Here is an 8,901-nt window from a genome sequence, read left to right as displayed (position 1 = left end):
TCAGGATTTTCCCAGTAGATACTATAATGACACTTCTGGGATTATGTTGCTTAAGCCTGGAATATCAAGAAACATGAGAGGGCAGGATGACAAAGGTAGGAGAGCTAGCATGGCAGTCAGTAGACTGTTATTTCTAACCCTAAAAGACATCCTTTTGATTCCCCTGGACTAGTCCCTCAATCTATGCTTTTATTCCCCTTCCTCCCTGATCTAGGACCTAGTTCCATCATTTATGATCCCACACCATCTTAGCATGGAATCCCCCCAAAGCAGACAAATATTCATGTCTCAGTAGTTTATCTGAAAAGGGGAGTGAAGAAGTGAGACAGGGAAAGGAAAGTAACCAATGAAGATACCTGCTTTTATGGAGGGGACTGGAGATCAATTCTGTGAGGAAATCCCGGGAAACATCATGAAACATGTGCCTCAGAGGAATCTTGCCAGTGTGTCGAGGAAAAAGCTGAGGAATTTATTCACTCAATCCCCTCAGTCATTGCTTGAGGGTTTCCCTGGCGTGTTATGGACATTCTGGCACTTGTGACCTGTTACGAACTTGGACAGAACATCCTTTACAAGGCAACCCTCAGGCCAAGAGATACAGATCCTGGGCAAAAGTACACTGTGTGTGGGTGTGGTGTGGGTCAATGTCTTCTTTTCCCCATCTTTCTATTTGATTAAGAAAGAAAGAAAAAGAAGAAGAGGAAGGAGAATGAAAGAAAGTTTACCAAAGGAAAAAAATAAACTAAGAGGGAAGGAGAAGAAAATTTGATTTCACTATTTACTTAGCATCTACTATGTGAAAGTTACCTCATCCACTTCTCACAGCATTCCTATGACATATGCATTTTATTATCTCCATTTTACAGAAGAATATACTGAATTTAAAGAGGTTAAATGAAATCCTCCCAAAGGGATCCCTGGGTAGCGCAGCGGTTTGGTGCCTGCCTTTGGCCCAGGGCGCGATCCTGGAGACCCGGGATCGAATCCCACGTCGGGCTCCCGGTGCATGGAGCCTGCTTCCCCCTCTGCCTGTGTCTTTGCCTCTCTCTCTCTCTCCCTCTGTGACTATCATAAATAAATAAAAATTAATAAAAAAAAGTTAAAAAAAAAAAAAAAAAAGAAATCCTCCCAAATCATACACCTGACAGGTTAAGGAGTTGGGATTCAAATTCAGGTTTTCCTTTCCTGCTCAAAATTTTCTTTTTTTTAAAAAAAAAAAAATTTATTTATTTATTCATGAGAGACACAGAGAGAAAGAGAGGCAGCGACACAGGCAGAGGGAGAAGCAAGCTCCATGCAGGGAGCCCGACATGGGACTTGATCCCGGGTCTCCAGGATCAGGCCCTAGGCTGAAGGCAGCGCTAAACCGCTGAGCCAACCGGGCTGCCCTCAAAATTCTTAATAGTTTACTCTTTCTTAGATATAGTCTCTTTGATGGAATACGAAGATCCTGGCCCAGGAGTCAAAACAACAGAGCTCCAGTCCTGGATCTGCCAGTCTTAGTCCCACTGGGGCTCTAGTCACTCCAAAGATTCATTTTCTTTATCAGTAAATCAAGAACTAGATTAAATAATGGTTAAGACATCTGCCAGCTCTAACAGCTTAGGATTTTTTCCAACGTTTATCTTCTTTTAGTCTTCTATGCACAATTACATTCCAACTAAACTGGAAAAAATCTTCATTCTCCTTAAACCTCATACTGTTCCAACAACATTGCTCTCCCCCAGAGGCTCTCCCTACCTAAATCCTATATCTTCCAAATGGTTTCTCTTCCAGAAAGACATATTTTATCTTCCTAGCTAGAAACAAGATCTCATTTCTCTGAAGTCTTATTGTATTTTCTTTATATTTTTCTAATATGGCCAAATTCTGTATCTTGTCTGTGAAGTTACCTTATACATAATTATTAATCACCATGTACAGAATAGACTCTGTAGCCAGATTAACTAGGCTATCCTCTCTGCTCCTCCACTTTTTAGGTATCCAAACTTGGGAAAATTATTTCTGTGCTTCAGTTTCCTCTTCGGCAATTTGGTAGTAATCACTTTAAATTGTGTTACAGTGGTTTATAAGTTTAAATGAGTTAATATAGATAAAGTGTTTAGAACAGTTCATAGCCCATAATAACCACTCTACATGCATTTGCTATTATTATTAAAAATTATTAGCTTTTTTTATTTGTTTTGTTTGTAGTACTTTGCATATGCATATTCTCTTGCCAATCTTGTTGGCTTTTTGAGGATAGGAATTTGTCTCATATGTAGTAAGGACTCAATAAATATTTGATGATTGCGTGTTTATGTGTGTGTGCTATGTATCATTATTATGTTTGTACCTGTCATTATCTTTCTTTGCTGCTTCCCTTATTTATTTTGTTTTGTTTGCTTGTTTGCTTTCCTCTGAAGAAGTCCTACAGCAGAAAATGTCTTATCATTTGCTGTTTTTATTATGACAATGTGTTTCTATTAAGATCCTTAGAAATTTTTCCTTTGTGGGTTTATCATTTCCTACCAAAACATAGAGCATGTATTAAATGCTTAGGTATGTAATTTGTTGAATGAATAAACACAGGGAATGTGGACAAAAAATATATACTTAAATATAAGCAGCAGTACTTCTCTCTCCACCCAACTACCATGTATGAGATCCTAAAATTAAAACCACTTTCAGTTTTATTTTCTAGCCAAGGATAGACTTTCTTAAGTGTTCATTCAAAATAGAACTAAATCTCCATTATTCTTTTCTGCAAAACTTTCAAATACCTACCTGACATAATGTGTTCCTCTGTGGGTAGAAACTCAGAAGATCTGGGCCACTAGATAGAACCCAGAGTGTTATCTTCAAAACAGTCTAGAATATCAATTGATGATTATTCAAGTCAACATGAATTAGTTTCTTTACAGATAAGATAAACATAACTTTTCTAGGTATTGGTGATATCTTCCCATCATTGGGGGGTACTTTTCAAATTTCCCTTTATTGTTTTTAGCCGGTTGAATTGATTAAATCTGCAATGCTGGCTGAACAGAATATCTTGGTCAAAATGAAGGGAATGAGATGAGTTTGTATGAGAGTCAATAAGTTTAACTAATGTCTCATTTTCTTATAAACTCATGGCTCTATAAACATTGACAGGGCAATGTACTGGTTACCATGGACAATCATAGTTGTATTATTAATAAACTATAACTTCCTTGAAGATAAAGTTTCTTATTCATCTCTAAAAACCCTAATCCCTAGCATAGATGTAGTAGATACTATAGGCTGTCTACCCAAATACCTTCTCCCCTTTTCCCTTGCCCAGAGACACCCAATTGTGTTTAAGTATTCTAATGCCATCTGCTTGCAGAGATACTGAGCCTCTTTAGCCCTGAGGTAGAGGGGTGGATTTTTATTAATCTCCATAAGCCAGTAGTGGTATTTTTCAATCCCTTTGTCAATAGTAAATTAAGGAGTATGTGACACAATTTGGGCTTATGAGAAATGAGGAGAAACCTCTTAGGGACTTTTTGGAGCACTGAGTTTGTTCTTAAAAAGGAACCAAAGAGAGATACCCTCCAACCCAGGAGCTGCATTACTAGGTATTTATCCAAAGGATACAAGCATAGTGATTTGAAGGGGCACCTGCACCCTTATCTTTACAGCAGCAATGCCCACAGTAGCCAAAATAGGAAAGAGCCCAAATGTCCATCAACAGATGAATGGATAAAGAAGATATGGTATATTTATATATATATGGTGTATATATATATATATATATTCTACCACATGGAATATTACTATAGGAATATTACTCAGCCATCAAAAGGAATGAAATCTTGTCAGCTCCATAGGGATGAAACTAGAGGTTATTATTCTAAGCAAAATAAGTCACTCAGAGAAAGACAAATAACATATGATTTCACTCATATATGGAATTGAAGAAACAAAACAGATGAACATAGCGGGAAGGAAGGAAAGATAAAATAAGATGGAAATTGAGAAGGAGGCAAACCATAAGAGAGGCTAAACTCTAGGAAACAAACTGAGGATTGGTGGAGGGGAGGTGGGTGAGGGGAAAGGATAATTGAGTGATGGGCATTAAGGGGGGCACTTGGTGTAATGAGCACTAGGTATTATATGCAACTGATGAATCACTAAATTCTACCTCTGAAACTAATTCTTTTATAAATTAAAAATAATAAATAAATAAATAAATAAATAAATAAATAAATAAATACCAAAGACAGAAACATTCTCTTTTCAGCCTATCAACACTGCAACCTGCATTTGGTGCCTAGAACTATAGGCCTTCTTGCCATCTTGCATCTTAAAAAGATTCATCCTAAGACCATAAGGAAAACTCTGAGGATGGCAGAACCATAAGTGAATAAATCTAGCTCCCCGATGACACCTTTGAGCCATTAACTTAACCAACCCTGAAATTCCCCTCCCTGTAGACTTCTTGTAAGAAAGAAGCTTTTTTAAAAAAGATTTTATTTATTCATGAGAATACACAGAAAGGAAAGAGAGAAGCAGAGACACAGGCAGAGGGAGAAGCAGGCTCCATGCAGGGAGCCTGATGTGGGACTCGATTCCAGGTCTCCAGGATCACACCCTGGGCTGTAGGCAGTGCTAAACCGCTGAGCCACCGGGGCTGCCCTAAGAAAGAAACTTTTGAGCTGATTTTTCTGTTACTTGTAACTGTAATTCTAATTAATAGAATTGTGGTATTTGTATGATTACCTAAATAACTTTTTATTATTAATATTAGTATTAATAATACCTAATAATAAAATAATAATAATTTACAACCTATATTTTACTCTGTAGAAAACAATGTACTAGGCACTTGTAATAAATTATTTTATTTTATACCAATAATCGATTGAGATAGCTTGTATTACTCTCATTTTACATATAAGCAAACTGAGAGCTAAAAAGAATTAGTAACTTGTTAATAAGTGACAGAGTCCAGGTTTTGAATCTAAGTCCATCTGATCGGATTCCATCATTTTTCAACAACTTTACATTAACCACCCCCCATTAACACCCCATTAGTTTGTCTTTGTAATTGCATTCTGAATAGTTTAATATTATCATCCTCACTTGGATGAATAACACACCCAATATATTATGTGATTTGCCAAGGGCTACAGAAGAAAGCATTAATTCAAATATCGGAGAAACTCACAATTCTAAGAAATTTAATATTTCTTTATTGCTACTCCATCACTTTTAGACTGGTACATATTTGATCAGTGTGTTTTTTTCCTAGATAACATAGGTTATCTTGCACAAGTAAACAAAATTGCCATTCAAAAGAGGCTCAGAGAAATTACTTACCCATGAGTATTATTTTAATTAGAAAGGGTTAAGAATACATTTATTCAATTAAAAAAATAAAAGACAAGGACCAACTTCCAGGATGATGGAGTAAGGGACATAACAGATTCTCCCCAACAAAAAAGCATGTAACTAGGGAAAATTATTAAAAATGTAAATAAATGGGACACCTGGGTGGCTCAGTTGGTTAAATGTCTGCCTTCAGCTCAGCTTATGATCCCAGATCCTGAGATGGAACCCCCACATCAGGCTCATTGCTCAGCAGGGAGCCTGCTTCTCCCTATCCCTCTGCCTGCCACTCCCCTGCTTCTGAGTGTATTCTCTCTCTTTCTGTCAAATAAATACATAAAATCTTTTTTAAAATAATAAAAAACTATAAATATAAATAAATAATAGTAATAATTTAAAGTCTCTGGAAGTTATCCTAAGTGTATCCAGCAAATGGAGAAACATTCATTAAAAAAAAAAAAAAAAAAAAAACTAGAACAAGGGCAGCCCCAGTGGCTCAGCAGTTTAGCGCTGCCTTCAGCCCAGGGGGTGATCCTGGAGACCAGGGATTGAGCCCACGTCAGGCTCCCTGCATGGAGCCTGCTTCTCCCTCTACCTGTGTCTCTGCCTCTCTCTTTCTGTGTCCCTCATGAATAAATAAATAAAATCTTAAAAAAGAAAAAAACAAGAACAAGACAAAACAATCCATGACATCTTAGTAAGAAGAGCAAGAGACTGTAGCATTTGAACCAGGATCCACTCTATTACTGTCCCCACCCCTCAGCTCTGTGTTACAGAAGTTCTATTCTGAATACATGCAAGAGAGAAGATGGAAGCATGGAAGCTCCCTCTTTCCACAACTCTCAGTCTAGGGCTATGGTTTTATCTTGAGAGGGGTAGGCTGCTATATTTCTCATCCCCTCAACCTCATGTGGCAAAAGCTCTATTCCAGGCATGTGAATCCAAGAGGGCCAGGGTTCCCTTCCCCTTCACAGCCCCCACTCATTGAGTAGAATCTCTACTCCAAGCATAGCAGGGCAAAAAATTGGAGGCTCCCATTGTCCCTGAATCACTTTGTCTTTAGAACAGTTGTTCTACACCAGGAAGGCAAGCTGATAAGACTAGAAGCTACAGTCTCTCTCCAGTAACTTCGTGTAGAAGAGGGGTATCACTTCAAAAGGAAGAGTTCTCCTTCCCTCTGTTTCATCAGTGCAGAGGCTCCCCACTGGGAGAGGTATACCATTGGCACAAAACTCCACGGCTCTGCCTGAAGAGACTGACAATATTTGTAATAGTGTATGGAGAATGTCATGCCTCAGGGCATTGTCAAAAACAATGGAGAGCAACTGAATGGACATTATACCTTCATAACAGTAGAAACAAGCAGAAGTCTGACAGAAAGAACCAGGGAAATAAATAATCAAGAAGAGTCCTCCTAGGATTATAATCAACTCTGAGTTTCAGAAAGATTGCACACATATAGTAGGCTACACCCACTTAGGACTGATCAGAGCCAGGACATGAGGCAGACTTCAAAACATTCCCATCAAGCTGCACACAAATCAACCAACCCAAGGCAGACATATCATTGGTATTAAGGGCATAAATATAACCTCTTAACAAACCCTGTCTGACAATAAGATACTCTGATTCACAGACAACTCCTAGGAAACCAGGCTTTATTAAAAATAGTCATACACATCTCTGAAAGTCTGAAAGACTGTGTGCATATTCAAGGCCATGTCCTTCAGGAGTATTTAGAGAGGAAAAATCTAAATTACTAGATTTTAGCTAGCTTGAATGGAGGGGCAAAAATGTAAACTAAAAAATCTAATTGGCCAAGAAGGTTTAAGCACAACTTTTAACCTATAAATGGCTTATGCTGAAGTAAGGGCTATCATTAGGTAGCCAGGCTAAATGATTTAAAAAAAAAAAAATAGGGCAGGACATCAGAAGTTCCCCAGTGTGGAGATAAATAGATTTTGAAGAGTTATGGCAGCTAAGTCACTAAACAAATAAATGCCCAAGCAAACAATGACAAAAATCAAGCCCCTGGGCATGGGAGTGAGGCATCAGGGTCCAGAGTTGTTACTTAAAATGACCAGCTTACAACCAAAGATTATGAGAAAAAAGAAAAAGAAAATTATGATCCATGCATAGGAAATAAAGCAAGCAAAAGAAACTGTTTTAAATGAGCCCAAGTGGTAGACTTAGAAGATGATAACTTCACAGTTGCCATCATAAATATTTTTAAAAACTAAAGGAAGTCATTTCTAAAGAACTAAATTAAGATAGGATAATAACATCTCATCAGAGGAAAAAAGATAGAAATTATAGGGGCGGCTCTCTGCTCCTCCCCGTTTGACAGACAGCTGCATCTTCTGGTGCAGTGCCAACCACGTCCTGAGACACGATGGTGAAGGTCAGAGTGAACGGATTTGGCCATATTGGGCGCCTGGTCACTAGGGCTGCTTTTAACTCTGGCAAAGTGGATATTGTCGCCATCAATGACCCCTTCACTGATCTCAAGTACATGGTGTACATGTTCCAGTATGATTCTACCCACGGCAAATTCCACAGCACAGTCAAGGCTGAGAACGGGCAACTTGTCATCAACGGGAAGTCCATCTCCATCTTCCAGGAGCGAGATCCCGCCAACACCAATGGGGTGATGCTGGTGCTGAGTATGTTGTGGAGTCCACTGGGGTCTTCACCACCATGGAGAAGGCTGGGGCTCACTTGAAGGGCAGGGCCAAGAGGGTCATCATCTCTACTCCTTCTGCTGATGCCCCCATGTTTGTGATGGGCGTGAACCATGAGAAGTATGACAACTCCCTCAAGATTGTCAGCAATGCCTCCTGCACCACCAACTGCTTGGCTCCTTTAGCCAAAGTCATCCATGACCACTTCGGCATCGTGGAGGGCCTCATGACCACCATCCATGCCATCACTGCCACCCAGAAGACTGTGGACGGCCCCTCTGGGAAGCTGTGGTGTCACTGCCAAGGGGCTGCCCAGAACATCATCCCTGCTTCCACTGGTGCTGCCAAGGCTGTGGGCAAGGTCATCCCTGAGCTGAACAGGAAGCTCACTGGCATGGCCTTCCATGTCCCCACCCCCAATGTGTCAGTTGTGGATCTGACCTGCCACCTGGAGAAAGCTGCCAAATATGATGACATCAAGAAGGTAGTGAAGCAGGCATCAGAGGGCCTCCTCAAGGGCATCCTGGGCTACACTGAGGACCAGGTTGTCTCCTGTGACTTCAACAGTAACACCCACTCTTCCACCTTCGATGCCGAGGCTGGCATTGCCCTCAATGACCATTCATCAAGCTCATTTCCTGGTATGACAATGAATTCTGCTATAGCAACCGGGTGGTAGACCTCATGGTCTATATGGCCTCCAAGGAGTAAGAGCCTCCTGGACCACCAACCCCACAAGAACAAGAGAAAGAGAGAGGCCCTCAGCTGCTGGGGAGTCCCTGCCCCAACTTAATCCCCCAACACATTGAGAATCTCCTGACCTCCAATTTACATCCTAGACGCCAAGGAAGGGGAGGGGCTTGGGGAGCCCTACCTTGTCATGTAC

General features: G+C 40.0%; 1 pseudogene; it reads left to right on the top strand.

Annotated features, from left to right (window-relative positions):
• The first annotated feature begins 7,726 nt into the window (after positions 1–7,726).
• Positions 7,727–8,694, top strand: LOC112921760 (glyceraldehyde-3-phosphate dehydrogenase pseudogene; annotated as a pseudogene).
• Positions 8,695–8,901: the final 207 nt, after the last annotated feature.

This window comes from Vulpes vulpes, chromosome 13 (assembly GCF_048418805.1).
Source record: "Vulpes vulpes isolate BD-2025 chromosome 13, VulVul3, whole genome shotgun sequence".
Classification (NCBI taxonomy): Eukaryota; Metazoa; Chordata; class Mammalia; order Carnivora; family Canidae; genus Vulpes; species Vulpes vulpes.
Note: the sequence above shows the minus strand (reverse complement) of the source record. Positions and strands in the feature narration are given on the sequence as shown.